The 16912-nt window shown below is 41.5% G+C and overlaps 1 long non-coding RNA gene across 2 annotated transcripts in view; it reads left to right on the forward strand.

The window, feature by feature from the left end:
- LOC112647087 (uncharacterized) overlaps positions 1-15886 on the forward strand; it is a 36594-nt gene extending 20708 nt beyond the window's left edge. For both annotated transcript variants that reach the window (XR_003128065.3, XR_003128064.1), the window contains exons 2-4: positions 8058-8175; positions 12836-13003; positions 15620-15886. This is a non-coding gene — a long non-coding RNA (uncharacterized LOC112647087). The remainder of the gene's footprint in view (positions 1-8057; positions 8176-12835; positions 13004-15619) is intronic.
- The last annotated feature ends 1026 nt before the right edge of the window (positions 15887-16912 follow it).

The following is a 16912-nucleotide window of genomic DNA, read 5'->3' on the forward strand; positions in this document are numbered from 1 at the left end:
TGGGGGTGAATGGGTAACGGGCACTAAGTGGAGCATTTGACGGGATGAGCACTGGGTGTTATTCTGTATGTTGGTAAATTGAACACCAATAAAAAATAAATTTATTTAAAAAAATCAAAGATAAAAAAAATAGGGAATCAAGCTCTTCCTAAAAGCTATACTTGATGCAAAGCATCGTCCCTGCTATTTCATTGAATCCTTGCTTCTGCCCAATAGGATAGTATTTTTACCCCCATTTCACAATTGAGACTACTGAGGCTCAGTGAGGAGCAAGCCAGGAATTAAACTCAGAGCTGACTGTGAATTCCAAATTCCTAAAAGGCTACCATGCTGTTCCCTGGTCTCACTCTGTGTGCGTGTGTGTGGGGGGAGTATTTTTGTGGGGGGGGGGTGCACACGAGCGCACTCAGCCCAGGCATGCTCACCAACTCTGCTGTCCCTGGGTCTCTGAGAGGCTGCTGAGGTCTCCCTGTTAGGTCTGACACTGCACGTGAGTGTTTACTTGAAAGGACTTTCTCCCCTCTTTTGTGTGGTCTGAAGCAGCAAATCCAAAGTCAATTTTGTTCATGCTCAATCTCAGTTTAGATAAACCAGTTAGCAGGGTATATATGATAAAATTCTCTGCCAAGTTATAAACTAAGTAGTCAAACAAACACAAAATCAAATGAAGATCTAATTAGCTTGGTTCAATCACTCTGTTCCCTTCCAGCTAGTTCAGGATAATCTATAACAAACACCAAAGAAGGAAAACAAGCTACCTGCATTCATGTCTTCTTTTCCTTTTTTTTTTTTTTTTGTTTTTTTTTTGGATTTATTTTTTTTTACTTTTATTTTTTTATTTTTTTTTCTTTTCTTTTTTTCTTTTTTTTTAATTTATTTTTTATTAGTGTTCAATTTACTAACATACAGAATAACCCCCAGTGCCCATCACCCATTCACTCCCACCCCCCGCCCTCCTCCCCTTCTACCACCCCTAGTTCGTTTCCCAGAGTTAGAAGTCTTTACGTTCTGTCTCCCTTTCTGATATTTCCCACACATTTCTTCCCCCTTCCCTTATATTCCCTTTCACTATTATTTATATTCCCCAAATGAATGAGAACATATAATGTTTGTCCTTCTCCGACTGGCTTACTTCACTCAGCATAATACCCTCCAGTTCCATCCACGTTGAAGCAAATGGTGGGTATTTGTCATTTCTAATAGCTGAGTAATATTCCATTGTATACATAAACCACATCTTCTTTATCCATTCATCTTTCGTTGGACACCGAAGCTCCTTCCACAGTTTGGCTATCGTGGCCATTGCTTCTTTTCCTTGCTCCTTAGTGTTTTGCAGGTTTCCTTCTGTCTCTCTCTAGGTTTTCCCCTCTTTTCTGCATTTCTTTTTTTCTTTCTTTTCTCCTTCTTTCATTACTTTCTTTTTCTCTTCCATCCTTCCCTATCTTGCTTCCTTCCTGCTGTTTGTCTTTAGGGCTCAAGTGGAAACTCTAGCCTGGGAGACATGTGAGGCTCCCATAAAAGCCAGTTCTGAAAGGAGGCCATCAGTTTTTCCCTGCTGACACAGACAGCCTGGAGCTGAAAACCGTCTCAACACTTTTCAGCCATGAAACTGGATATGTGCACTCCTGGGATGCAGGAACCACAGTGTGTCTCTGGTCATCTCCAATTGTCCCTGATCCAGGCTGAGGTTAGGGACCACCTGCTTGTGAAACGCCAATAGAAGTGCACCAAGGGGCGAGGAGTTGCCTGGTAGCACGGTGGGCATCAGACATAAATCCTTCTTTCATTTTTCAGTCCTAGCCCCAGTTACACACACACACACACACACACACACACACACACACACACAAACACAAAAATTCATTCCAACCAGAGAGAAGAAAGTGACAAGTGAGCCAGGCTTTAGCTTTTTAATAATGTGAAAATTGAAGCAATTGAGGAACAGTTATTAATAAGCACAGTTCATGCTATGAAAGCATGGAAATTTTTTTTTCTGTAACATAGCATAACCATGCGGGTGGAAATGTTGATTCATTTAAAATAAACCTCTGGGTAACTTTCAGCAAGTGAAGGAAACTGCACAAGGGAAAGGAGCGTGAGCTTGGAGTCAGACTCTATCCATCACACATGAGTTATGTGACCCTGGGCAGGTCATTTGCCCTATTAGACCTACCCTGCCATCTGTCTCTTCACTGGTAAAATGGGGCCAATAAATAAGCAAACCAATAAGTAGAGCTCCTCTCAAACAGTTTTCTTGGAGTACATGAAATGAACAGTGTTAAATCTCAGCTTAATGAAAGTGTGCAGAAAACTAACAATTCTTAGAATTCTTATCCACATTTCCTCATTTGCTTTGTGATCAGAAGTGAATCGCTTCACTTCTCCAGACCTCTATTTCTTCTCTTCAAAACCAAATCACATTCCTGGGGATGCAACATGGTACAGTGACTCTGGTTTTAATCAAGTTAATCATGCACTTAAACTGTTACTTGCCAATCCCACTACTGGGTATTTTCTCTAGAAAAATTAAAACTTAGGTTCATGCAAATAGTCATATACAAATGTGTTTAGTTGGTCTCTTCATAATCACCAAAAAGTGGAAACAACTTAAATGTGCTTCAGTGGGTGCATGGATAGACAAACCATGGCTTATCCATACCATACAACACTGCTCAGCAATAAAAGGAATGATTTTGTGATACGTGCAACAACTGGGATGAGTTTTTTTTTTTATTTTATTTTATTTTATTTATTCCTGAGAGACACAGAGAGAGAGAGGCAGAGACACAGACAGAGGGAGAAGCCAGCTCCCTGCGAGGAGCCTGATGCAGGACTTGATCCCAGGACCCTGGGACCACGACCTGAGCCAAAGGCCACCCAGGTGTCTCTGGGATGAATTTCAAAGGTATTATGCTAAGTGAAAGAAATCCATCTCCAAGGCTGTGTACTGTATGAGTCCATCTATCTGCTATTCTCCATTTAGAGAGACACAGAACTATATATAGTCTAAGAGAATGCATCAGAGGCGGCTCAGGGTGAAGGGTGCAGGAAACATGTTATTGTAAATAGGTGGCAGGAGGGAGTTTGGGGGTAACAAGAACTATTCTGTATTCTGATTTTGGTGGCAGTTACATAAATCTCTGTGTGTGTTGAAATTCCTAGAACTGTATGCCCAAAAAAGAGTGCATTTTACTCTGTCATTTAGAAAATAAATAATAAATTGAGTGGGAAGAATAAAAATAAATTACTCTTATTTATCCATAACTTTTTGGTTCACAAAGTACTTTCATTTGATTCTCACAGCTCAGAAATCATAACTGACAGACACAAAATGACTTGCCTGGCAAATACTGATGTAATGCTTGAATCCCATCCTTCCAATTTCAAATTCTAGGTCCTTTTCAGCACACCTCACTAGGTGATACTTGAAGTCCTTTCATTTTCTGAGAGGCTGTGTGTTTGCCGGAGGAAGCTGTTATATACTGTCTATTGTTTGCCTTGTTTTGTTTTGTTTTTTCCAAGTTCCTATGTCAACCTGCTCATGCTCCTGGGAATGTTTATATTTTTGTAGGGAAAAAATGAAACGGGCCAGTGCATAATTCAGACAAATGACACATGAGGGGAAGGCACTTTTTTGACTGTCTTTTTGAATGAATGATTAGAAAAATAAGTTGTGGTAATCTTTAACAACTTCATGCATGTATTCATTCATTCAACACATCTTTACTCAGCCACTTCAATGGGTGTGCTGTGACTTGGCACCAGCCATTTCTTTTGCTGTAGAAACTCTCCCTACATCCCTTTCTGGCTAACTCTCATGCATCCTTTGGATGTTGGCTGGAACTTCACTTTCCTGGTGGTTTCCCTGACCTTTACCAACAAGCTTGCTTTGGTGTTTTCCTGGGACTGGAGCATCCTGCACATTGCTCTACATCAGCACTAAGGATTTCAGTACAACATGGTGGCCGTCTCTCTGCCTAGACTGTGAGCGTTAAAAAGGGAGGGACCAGATAAGAATCACTTAGCACAGGGCTCTGCACAAGTAAGAGGCCCTCATTCATCTGTTGGCCAGTTTTTTACATGGCCCTTCTTTGTGTCAAGCAGCATTCTCTTGTGGGGAGATTGCCCATGTCTACATGGATCTTACCATCAAAAGAGACCACAAAGAAACAAATTATATGCACCACCACTCTTATATATCGCTGAAGAAAATAAAAGTGGGCAAAAGGACACAGTATAATGGGGTCCTGAGGAAGAAACATTCGAGCACAGAGGGGAATGAAGCACAATTCCTCATTCAGTGTTTACTCAACAGAAATTTCCTGAGAAGATAATACTTCACTAATTTTTCACCATCTTTTAGACCCTGGGTCCTTTCTTGACCCCCATGGCTCAGTAGGCATGGGCCCATCTGCTAATATTGGCACTTTGGGCCCTGTTCCCTCTGGTGACTGGAGCCATTGGGATTCCATCGGCCTGGTGTGGGAATATATCTCCCACTTCACTGCCTCTGACAACCTGAGCAAACTTCTCCTGGGCAGGGGTGCTGAGAGTAATTTTGTTTTGGAATCTGGGTTGGTGTTTAGATTTTAAACTAGTAACCTGCCAGTCTCCGGCCATTTAAGAACTTGGCTTCCTTTGACTCATAAAGTGTCCTTTATGCCTCAGAGGTGACATAAAATATCATTCCATCTTTGCCCTGAAATACTCCCGACTGGTGCATGAAATGGGCCTTTATGGTACATCAAAGGCCCATAACCATATCCTTTCCTGGACCTTTGATATTTTAACATTTGGCCAATGAAAGTATTATCTCTTCAATCCACAGAGCACTTATTTATTTTGTTGGTTATATCTTTGTTGTTACTTCAATGATGAGAGTGCTAGGCAAGGAGAAGGAGCCCAGCCTCTTGGCAGCTCCAGAGTTGGACTTTTTCTAACTTTTATCTCCAAAAGCGTAAGAACTCAGTATTTGAACTTTTTTGGTCTAGGCCTCCTACGGGAAATGTCAGACAGCATCCCCTTTAACCAGTGCCTCTAATTTATGCTTCTCATAAGCCCACCAAGTTCCTTTGGTAGCCTTCCATGGGCTATCTGGATCTTGAGGAATTGGTGTTTAGTTTAAAACGGAAGCCAAAGCTTCATTATTATTGGAAATGTGCTGCTCACATTCAGTGAAGAAAATTTGGAAATCTAATATACGTCTCCTTTTAAGTTAGAAACCCAAGAACCATCTGAAATCCCTTACCCACTTTTTTATATACTGAAGAAGCACTTATTGAGGTTCTATGCCCCATCAGACACTGGGCAGGACCTCAATGATATCCAGCATAAGACAGTCTGCCCTAAAATCCTTCAGTTAAGTTCCTTTCTCTCTTAAACTCCCCTTAATTTTTTACCAAGTCCTGCAGATTCTGTCTTCCCAAATAATTCTCACATTCACCTCCCTCTCACTGCCCTCTCTACCTCTGCCTTAGATCAGGATCTAATCATTTTCCAACTGAATTATGGCCACCTCTTATGGCTATCTGTTAACTGGACTCCTGACCACGAGCATTACCCCTGTGGCCCACCCGGGATCCAGCCACTGGCATGAATCTAAAACTCAAATCCAATTTTATCAGTGCTCTGCTCCAAACCTCTCAAGCTCAAATGCCTTCAAGGTCCAGGCAGGAAATAAAAATAAGTAAAGTAGCAGAGTAAGGTCAGGGCCAGGAAGAAAGTAAAAAGTAGAATTGGAGAGTGCATGCCCCACCTAAATTAAGGCCCTATGTGAATCAAGTGAACATGTCTTTGGGCTGAACCCCAGGCCCACCAGCCTGAGAGCTCTGGCTCGCACTGAATTCCTACTCCTCTCTTCAGCGTCTCTCACTGGTGCCGCCTTATGAATTGGCCCAACCAAACTTTCTAGTCTTGTTTCTCACTCTGACCATCCCCCACTCACTTTCCCTTCTAATCTGTGCTTTAGCTATATTAAATGTCTTGCTTTAGCTTTCCAAAAACCATCACACCTTTGCATCTGCTCATGCTGTTAAATTTCCTGAAAATTACCCCAATTTCTCATGTAGGGAGTTCTGTTTCATCATTCAAAATTTACTCTCCAGTATCCCCTCCCCTGACTCTAGAAAGGATTGATCCTTCCTTCCCTGTCTTACTTCTTTGCCTTGTCAATCGGTGGGTGGAGAAGACCAGCATGCTAGCGGGGAGCTGTGGTTAGTGCTTGCTGGCTGACACTGGGCAATATTTGTGGTCCTGGGATCTTGCACTGAGCAAATACTTCAGTAGAAGCGAGACAAACTGAATGATCAGTTTCAGTGCTAAGTAATTACACTTATTTCTTATTTAATTTTTATAAGAGGCAGCCTGAGAGGCATGTGTTACTACACCCATTCTGTAAATGAGGAAACCAAGACTAAGCAGAGCCTAATGTTACATAGTAAGTGAGCAGTAGAAGCTGGCTCTGGCCCTAGGTCTTTTAATTCAGAGGCTGGCCTACTTCCAACAATGCGGTCCACTTAGTTCTCAAACTGAATGCAAATATACCAATGGAAAGTCCTAGAAGTATCTGTTGTGTCTGAGAAAAGGTCAAATTTTGGTAAGACCATTGATGGAAGAAGATGAAATAGATGAAGAAGAAAATGCACATAAAGAGCTAGAGAAACTGGACTTATTGCTCTTCTTCAGCACTATGTCCCAGACTGTCACAGTACAAAGAGGCTTCACTATTATGTAGGCATCCTGGCTTCTGGGCCTAGTCCTGCTGCTCACTTACTAGGCAACCTTGAGCAAGTCACTGTCCTTCTCTGACACTGCAGTTCTTCACCACTGAAGTGTAGGGGCTGGACTCCCTAGTAACTGAGGTCTCTTCTTGCTGTGTCTAATGTCATGTCACCAAAACCTGGAGAAGTAGCAGGAGTGAAATTCTTACCAGGTCTACCATTTCTGACTGAGGCTCCACCCACTGCCTCACCACCCACAGTCTTTCCTTCTCTACCTTTCCCTCTGGAGAATCTAGAAACTGGGAAGCCAGGCACAGGTATAGCAGCAGTGAACAAAGATGGCTCAAGTTTTTTGCATCCACGTCCAGCTTTCTAGAATGAATGGTACAGTCCAATGTGTTGCCTCCCACAATGGGAGGCTTTTTTGTTTTGTTTTAAGGACTTGCATTTCCCATCATCTTTCTTTATATTTTAGAATGCTGGACTAAAGAATTCATTAATATTCAATGAAGGATAACATTTTTTTTTAGGATCATGTTAATTGTTTAATGTATTTGACTTCTGTCCCTTCCTCCTTGGAAAAAAAAAAGAGAGAGAGGAAGAAATACTTTGAAAGAAAAATTTACTGACCATTTATTCAGGAATAATCTACTGGTCTTGTGATGATTTCTGGATTTTATTATGTCCTCTCTCCTCAAACCCATACCCCACATTGGGGGCCACAGGCTAGAGGTGGGGAGATTCATGAGGGACTTGATGCAGTCAGTCAGGCCTTCATCAGCCTTGGCCTGGACTACAACAGTTCGTAAGAAATCTAGAGAAGGCGATAAAAGTGAAAGATAATTCAGAAGCAGAATCTATAGGACTCAGCTAACGATTGGATATAGAAGTGAGACCAAGGAAAAACAGTCTAGGATAACTCTCTATTCTGGTTTGGGTGATGGGGTAGACAGATGGTGGCACCATTTCTGTGGAAAAGAGAGAAAGAAGGGTACACTTGGGGAGCAGAGGTGGTTGAGTTCAGTTTTGGACATGCTGAATTTGAGGTAAAGCATCCAAATGTAGCCGTTGGAAATATGAAGGAAAAACAGTTGGATATACTAAGTTTAACCCAATTTTGATAGACTGTATTACTGCCAGAATCTGCTGTTCCTTCCTGTAAGGCCCTACTTTATTGGACCTGTCCTTGAGGAGAACCATAATTCCCATCCCATTGACATTGGACGTGTCCATATGACTTGCTTTGGCTCACAAAATGTGAAAGAAATGGTATGTGTTCTTTCCAAGCAAAAATTCTAATGAGCAAACAACAGTTCTGCTTTGTTTCTTTCCTCTCAGCCATGACACTGACATGTCCCAGGGAGGGGTTGCTCCTTCCACTTTGATCTGGGGAAAAGGAAGACCTGGAGCAGAGCCACCACCAATCCAAGAGAGCAAGAAGTAAATCTTTGTTGTTGTGAGTGATTAACATCTGAGGATTTGTTGTGATAGTAGCCAGGCTTAGCCTACATTGAGTCACCCATCCACCCTCTCATTTATGGGAGACACTGAGACCCAGGCAGGGATATAAATTGGAAAAAGGAGAGGAAAAAAGTAATCTCCAGGTTTTCAAATCATAATAAGGTTTTTCTCCTCTCCATGCAGAAGTTCTCATGTCAATGGTATTTGTGTTCCTTGAATTTAATATGTTAGAATTGAATACCTTGGTAGCAGGGCCCAGTTTCCTTTTTCTTTCCCTTTTTTTTATAAGTAAAACATTATTTTCTTTTCCTCTGCAGAGATTTCATCTACATCCTGTTTTTTTCTCTCAGTTTAAAGTTCCTGTCTAGCATCAAGCCCATTAACATGAGATTTCTTTCCCACCACTCTCCCTCTCGGCTCCATAATACTGACTTTATGCACAAAAATTTTATTTGGGGTTAAAGCCAGGTGTGGGAAATTTTAAGACAAAAAGCCATTTAAAAATCTGTGTAGAGTGGAGGAAAGAGCATGTGACCAGGAGCTAAAAGATGGGAGTTTTATTCCCACCTGAGCTGCAAAATGTCTGTGTGACCTTGAATAGGTCACTTCACCTCTCTGGCCTTCCATTCCCTTATCTGTCATAGATGAATAATACATGCCTATTTCTAAGGTTTATCTGAAGATAAACTAAGCACCTATTTATAGATGTCTTTGAAAGACTGAATGTTGAAAGAGTAAATGTGTGGAGGTAGGGGACTTGGAAGATCAAGTATTGCCAAGCGACCTTGGACAAGCAGTCTCTTGGCACAGATTAAAATCCCAGTTGCCTGTGAAAGCATTTGTACCATGCCAGGCCAGTAGGCAGAAGCTTGGATGGAGGAAAAAGATTTTGGAAAGTGTTTCCAGTGTTTGAATTTCCCCAAGAGTAGGATTTCTGGCCCAAGTTTCAAGAGAGGGGAGCAGGGTTTTGGGGTCTGATCCACTGTGATGCTGGTCTGGTGGTGGTGGTCTACTGCGTTTAGAACAATACATTACACATCTCATCAGACCTTCACAATAATGCCATCACAGCCCCCTATTGTTAACCCTCTTTCTATGAGAAACTGGATCTCAGAGAGGTTAAAATGTATAAAGTAAAATCCCATGATAATTTTTGAGGAGAGGAGTAGCTTCACCAAAGGCTGGAGGGTGGGTAGAGAAGGCCAAGTGAGGGCAGAGAGGCCAGGAGGAGAGAAGCTATTGAACGTGTCCAGAGGAAAACAATTAGAAGCTAGACCACACAGACAACCTGGGGATGGACTTGAAATACTGTCAAGACAGGACATTCACCCAAGGTCATGTGGCAAATTAGTGAAAAAACAGATCTGGATCTCAGGTCTTGGGCTCCTAGCCAGAGCCCTTTCTCTTCTTTCATCTTCTTGTCTAATACAAAGTGTTCTTCATGAGGTTGATGGAAATGTACATGGAACAAAACTTTGAATCATGAAGAAAAAAATTTAAAAGAAGCACATTGTTAAAGGGACCCAGAAAATAACCATGCCCAATGGCTCCACACCATCAAGCAACTCTATTAGGGCAGGGCTTGCACCCTGCCTTTCCCACCCACCTTGTCCTGGCCAAAAGAAACACTGAGGATGGACTCAAAGAGTTAGAGCAATTTAGTGGGAAAGGAATATGTGTACATGTACACATGCCTATACATAGTTTTAATAATCTTTGCAAAAAAAAAAAAACACAAAAGCTTTTTACACACTTAAGATTCATTGAGAACAGGAACTGGCAAATGTTTTCTGAAAAAGGCTAAACAGTAAAAGCACCAGGCTCTGCTGAAACTATTCAGCTCTGCCACGGTAAGGCAAGAGTTGCCCCAGGCAATATTTCAATGGAGTGTCTGTGTTTCAGCAAAACTGTATTTAGAAAACCAAGAGGTGGCCTGGTGTTGGCCCTAGGAGCATAGTGAGCAGGCTCCTGCTTTAGAATAAAGTTGTCCACCGATGCACTATCTGAATGGGTGGGACATTGGTGCCAATGCTAGGGAAATGATCAGCATTCAATAACCACGCTGACAAAGTGGTTCAACATTTTAACAGCTCTAATATGGCCATCCTATGGAGTGTGGTAGAGCCATTTAAACAAAGCACTGCTTACAGAGCCTGCAGTGCTATATTGAGCATGTATTACCTGCCAGGCACTGTTCTAAGCAATTTACATGAAATAACTCCATTAATTCTCCCTACTGTGCCTATGAGGTGGGTGCTGTTACATATCCTCATCTTTCAAAATGCTTTTACTGTGCTTGCGTACTTCCTGTAATATACACGTGGGTAGAGGGGAAAGGAGAGCCTTGCAGGTCTCAGGGCGCTCACAGTAAAGGTATCTAACTCCAGACCTTTGCCACTTGGGTGGCTGATTCCTGGACTCCTGTCCTCTTAGGGAAGATGCCTTAGGGAGAATGTGGTTATCAAATTCCAGCAATTTCCAAAAGTTAAAGGATTCAATGGTTTCCAAAGCTGCATTTAATTTTTACTTCGTTTCTATCCTAATAGGAACACTGTGAAGCCTGACTGGTTCCCTAAGGGCACAGGCTTCCTGAGAAAGACAGTGTGGCACATGAGTGTTTATTCTTAACCCAGCTCTACTTTTCATCATAAATAGCCTCTCTGCATGGCCCAGAGGGAGTGTAGTCAGGAAGACTGTGTTCTATTAGGCCCTGGCACTATCTTGTTGGATGACTATGAGCCTCTCACTCAACCTGTCTGGGTGTTGGTTTCCTTGTATATTAAGTGGGAGCATAAAGAAAACTGATATTCAAGCTATTTCTCAGCTCTAAAATTTTGTCTGTGTTCAAAAACTGGGGAGGAGCAGAACTGAAATTTGAGAAAATGGGATTTCAGTCTAAGCTCTGCTACTACTTCTATAACCCTAAATAAGTCCTAGGCCTCACTTTTCCCAAAGAAAAAAGGGTAATTATTGCTAACTGTTAAATAAACCTACTGCATATGAGGCACTTATAAAACCCGTTTATATGAGTTTATGCATTCAAGTCCCTATGGCCCCTAGAAGGTAGTCCTCTTATTATCAAGCCTATTTACAAGTACAGAGAGGCCTCAGAAATAGAAACTCAACTCTATGGTCAAATAATCTTCAACAAAGCAAGAAAGAATATCCAATGGGGAAAAAAACAGTCTCTTCAACAAATGGTATTAAAAAAAATTGGACAGCCACATGTAGAAGAATGGAACTGGGCCACTTTCTTACACCATATACAAAGATAAAATGGATGAAAACCTAAATGTGAGACAGGAATCCATCAAAATCCTAGAGAACACAGGTAACAATCTCTTCCACCTCAGCCGCAACCACTCCTTGCTAGAAATGTCTCCAAAGGCAAGAGAAATGAAGGCAAAATTTAGCTATTGAGTTTTAGTAAGATAAAAATCTTCTGCACAGCAAAGGAAACATTCAGCAAAACCAAAGACAACTGCAGAATGGGAGAAGATATTTGCAAATGTCTTATCAGATAAAGGGCTAGTAACCAAGACCTATAAAGAACTTATCAAACTCAACACCCCAAAAACAAATAATCCAGTCAAGAAATGGGCAGAAGATATAAACAGACATTCCTCCAAAGAAGACCTACAAATGACCAACAGACACATGAAAAAATGCTCACCATCACTGAGCATCAGAGAAATACAAATCAAAACCACAATGAGATACCACCTCACACTGGCCAAAATGGCTAAAGTTAATAAGACCGGAAACAACAAATATTGGTACAGATGCAGAGAAAGGGGAACCCTCATACATTGTTGGTGGGAATGCACGCTGGTACAGCTGCTCTGGAAAGTAGTGTGGAGGTTCCTAAAGAAGTTAAAAATTGACCTACCCTAGGACCTAGCAGTTGCACTACTAGGTATTTAGTCCAAAGATATAAATGTGATCCAAAGGGACAGCTGCATCCCAATGCTTATAGCAGGAATGTCCCCAATAGCCAAACTATGAAAAGAGCCTAAATGACAGATGAATGGATAAAGAAGATGGTGTGTGTGTTTGTATAATGGACTATACCTCATGGCCTGTGCTCTGCAGATGCCTCAGCCCAGCCCTCAGCCCCAGCTGATGTAAAATAGTGTACCAATTGTTTCTCTATGAAATGCTGTCCTTCCTATTAATGCTGCCTTCACCAAGAACTAGAAAGCTCTTCCTACCCCTGCCAGGGTTTGGAATCCTATAATTTCTTAAGGGCAAGTCCTGATTTTATTACTGCTGCTGCTGCTACTGCTACTACTACTACTGTCATTTTAAATATGGAGGAATTGAGGCTCCATGATGCAGAGCATCCTGCTCAGGATGTAGGACTCTAAAGTCCAGGTTCCCTTCTACTTGCTCCATTATGGATCCCTGCCCTGAATCACCTCTCCTTACCCTATTAAATGTCATGTCTGTAACAATCCTAGCATCCTGGCTGTGAGTTCATTTTTCACTCTGAAATTCCCAGAGCAGGTAATTTTATTTCCATTTTACCCTGAGGGAAAGACTTTGTGGAGCATGTGGCATGCACTTCAAAGAGAGTGGCAGGATAAAAATACACTGACGCACCTGCCTCTCTCCCTCCATTGCCCTGCCCAACCATTTCTCATCTTATCTTACAGCTCAAACCAAATAGGTGTCTATATGACAGAAGGAACCCTTGCTGGTGGTTTTGAGTTAAGTTCAGCCAAGAGTGACAGTTGCCCCAGACTCTAAGGCCATCATCTGGGAGCTCTCAGAGTGCCCACAAGTGAAGTTTGATTTGCAAGACTGCTATGTAAAACTAGCAGGTGGGTTGAATTTTGTCCCTGCCCCAATGACTTCCAAGAGCTATCCTCCTCCATTTCCCCCCCCCCCAAAAAAAAGGCAGAGACAAAATACCTGACTCAGCCTTATACAAAGGATTTTCTCTTCAAACAAGTATTTCAGGGTTTCCTTTGCCAAATCTGGGTCTCCAAGTTCCTTCTGTATCATCCCTGCCAACAATTTTGCACCTGAATTTTCTGATGCCCCCTCCTGAAGTGGCTCACTGCAGTGTCTCATGGATAACCACTCATTAGGGCAGAAGCCTTGATGCCTTGCCAGTAGAAAGTGCCAGAAGCACCCAGATTTTCCAAACACCTGGCCAAATTCAACAATCATTTTATTTGCTAATTTTAAAATTGATTTTACACATACATACACACACACACACACACACACACACACACACACTCTTATATGTTTCAAAGCCCTCCTCTTTAAAAGAAGGGCATAGCACCATTTGTTTCAACGTGGATGGAACTGGAGGGTATTATGCTGAGTGAAATAAGTCAATCGCAGAAGGACAAACATTATATGGTCTCATTCATTTGGGGAATATATATAATAGTGAAAGGGAATAGAAGGGAAGAGAGAAGAAATGGGTAGGAAATATCAGAAAGGGAGACAGAATATGAGAGACTCCTAACTCTGAGAAACGAACTAGGGGTGGTGGAAGGGGAGGTGGGCGGGGGTTGGGGGTGACTGGGTGGCGGGCACTGAGGGGGGCACTTGACGGGATGAGCACTGGGTGTTATTCTATATGTTGGCAAATTGAACACCAATAAAAAATAAATTTATAAAAAAATAAATAATGCAGAGCATTTTCTCATATGCATGTTGGCCATGTCTATGAAAGGAGGGCATAGAAGTACAAGCAGAAAATCCTATCTCAGGAGTAGGGGTTAAAAGTATGGAACAGCCGACTTGGGAACCAATCCCATTTCTGTCACTTAGTAGCTATGTGACCCTGGCCAACTAACTAAACTGCTCTGGGACTCAGATTTTGATTATAACAGTACCAACCTCATGACCTGCTCTGAAGAGGAACTAAAATCACCCCTGCAAAACACAGCACAGACTTAACATATCTTAACATTTATCACATGCTTATTATAACTATTAATATGATAATTAATGATACAATATGGCATATGATATGTAACATGGGATATATGATATCCCTATGATCATCATTTTAAGCCCAGAGCATTTTAAACTCTTGAGGGTAAGAACCTCAAATGTCTTTTTGCTTCCTATCTCCATTGCCTGGAACAATGTCTGGCTCAATACTCAACAAATATTTGTTAATGAGAAAACAATAAATGTTGGAAAGAATCTTGAAAGATGATCTTCTCTGAATCAGGTTCTTAGAGCTCTACCAAAATATTAGCCATTTTAGTTCATTTGTATAGGTTTAACAGTTTTTTGACTTACAAGTTTTCCAAGTGAAATGCATTCATTTCTTTCTATTTTTATTTATATTCCCTGTATTTACAAATTGCTCCTAATTTCATCACCTATAGACTTCTAATATTTCCTATGCTCCTTCTTTCTAATCAGAGACATTTTTTTTATTGGAGTTCAATTTGCCAACATATAGAATAACACCCAGTGCTCATCCCATCAAGTGCCCCCCTCAGTGCCCATCACCCAGTCACTGCCACCCCCCACCCACCTCCCTTTCCACCACCCCTTGTTCGTTTCCCAGAGTTAGGAGTCTCTCATGTTCTGTAATCAGAGACATTTTTGATGCATAATACAAATATACTCATTTCCCAAAGGTTAAGCCACAAAGATAAGCCTTTTCTTCAATTTTGGTTGGAAGGTAATCAGCTTGGTGGGGTCATATTGCTGGACATGAGATCATCTGTTCTGTGTAGCTTTCCATTACTTTTCAACCTATAAATAGTGTGTTGAGTTTCCTCCCTATTTTTAATGTATCAGCCTGAGAAGCAAAAATCTTTCAAAACATAATATCCATTCTGAGATTATAATAGATGAGGTCTTTATTGATGAAAAGTTGAGGAACCCCTAGGACACCTGGGTGGCTAAGCATCCAACTCTTGACCTTAGTTCAGGTCATAATCTTGGGGTCCTGGGATCGAGCCCCACATCAGGCTCTGCACTCAGCAAGAACTCTGAGGATTTCTGTCTCTCCCTCTGCCTGTTTACAGACATATATGCGCTCTCTCTCTCTCTCTCTCTAAAATCTTTAAAAAATTGGGGAACCTCTAAATAGGTCTAGTGCCCTTATCTAACCAGCTGGTTGGAGCAGGTAATTAATGTTCAAAAATACTTATTTACCTTAATTTAGTTAATCTTCAAGTGTCTATAGAGCTAGTTAGGTACATCAAGTGGATACCGTGAAATGATAAAATATATATAATTGGTCTTTACCCCCAGTTCCTGGCACAGACCTTAGAAATTCCTTAGAACTTCCTGTGTAATAGGAGTGTTTTCTGATATTGAGAATGATCCCCTTTACACCATGTCTGAGCTTGTGCAGACAAGGGGATTCAAATTGGATTGTCATGTTTCAAAGGAGAGGCTGGCTGCACACCTGTTAGAGGATTAAAGCTTTAGCCTTACTCCCTACCCTCTAGAGAGAAGAATGGGGCTAGAGATTGAGTGATCAATGATTGGAACAACCATGCCTACATAATGAAGCCTTGATGGAAACTCTAGACCGATGGAAGTCTGGGGAGCTTCTGGATTGATGAATACTTCAATGTGCTGGGAGGGTGGTACAGACAGAAAAGGCACAGAAACCCTACACCATGCCCACCCCTGACCTTGCTCTCTGTATCCCTTCCATTTGACTGTTTCTCAGTTGTATCCTTTATATTAAAATTGCGATATTAAGTATAGTACTTTTCTGAGTTCTGTGAGTTTTTTCTAGTGAATTATTGGACCTGATGGGGGAGGGGAGTGGTGGGGAACACCCCGAATTTGTAGCCAAGTTGGACAGAAGCGTAGGTAGCCTGGGGACCTGGGACTTGCTACTTCAGACGAAGGGAGGTCAGTCTTATGCAGCTGAGCTCTTAAGCCTGTGGAGTCTGACACTAACTCTGGGTGGTTAGTGTGAGAATAGGGTTGAGTATAGGACACTCAGTTGGTGTTGGAAAGATCCAGGTATCTCATCTATTAAATGGGAAAAGTGAGACTCAAAGGAAAAACAAAATACCCACGGTCATATATCTTTTCTTCTTTCCATGTATTTCCTAAGGAGACTGCCTGCCTTAGAGTCAACGGGTAGCCCATGTTCCCCATACCATACTCAATTCTTCCTGATGGAATGATTCATCTAGTAGCTGAGTAGTTAGTCTGACACTCACCAGTGTGTTTCTAGACTAGGTAGGGTTAAGAGCTTTGATTTATAGTCTTTGCTATTGGAACTGCATGGTCAAGGGGCAGTGATTCTTCTTGCACTAAGCTATGTAAATGTTTGCCCATTCTGTAGATTCACACTCTCAAATGTGTCATTCAAAGTCCTGTTCATGGAAAAAAATAATGAAAGTCTATTTGGCCTCAGGTCCAAGCCTTGCCATCCAAGGCAACACTACCAACAATGAAGCCTGGAAGTTTTACCTTCATCTTGCTGTCCTTTGTGTTTGTTTCTCAATTGGTTCAGAACTTATAGGGAGAGGGGGAATTATTCCTTATTACTTTTAAACCCCTGTCCATGAGGCATTGCTTTCAACTATGATTCCAAAGCCTCTTTCTTTCTTTTATTTCAAAGTCTCATAACACTGAGGCAAAAGACTTGAGGAAACAAGAATGAATATATAAATAAACATTTTTTTTTATATTTACAGAGCAGGACATTAATAGTATTGTGTAAGAGAAAGAAGATGGTCTCCATATCCTATCCAAACTACCTCACATGGCTTGAAAAT

Source organism: Canis lupus, chromosome 5, assembly GCF_003254725.2.
Source record: "Canis lupus dingo isolate Sandy chromosome 5, ASM325472v2, whole genome shotgun sequence".
In the NCBI taxonomy this organism is placed as follows: Eukaryota; Metazoa; Chordata; class Mammalia; order Carnivora; family Canidae; genus Canis; species Canis lupus.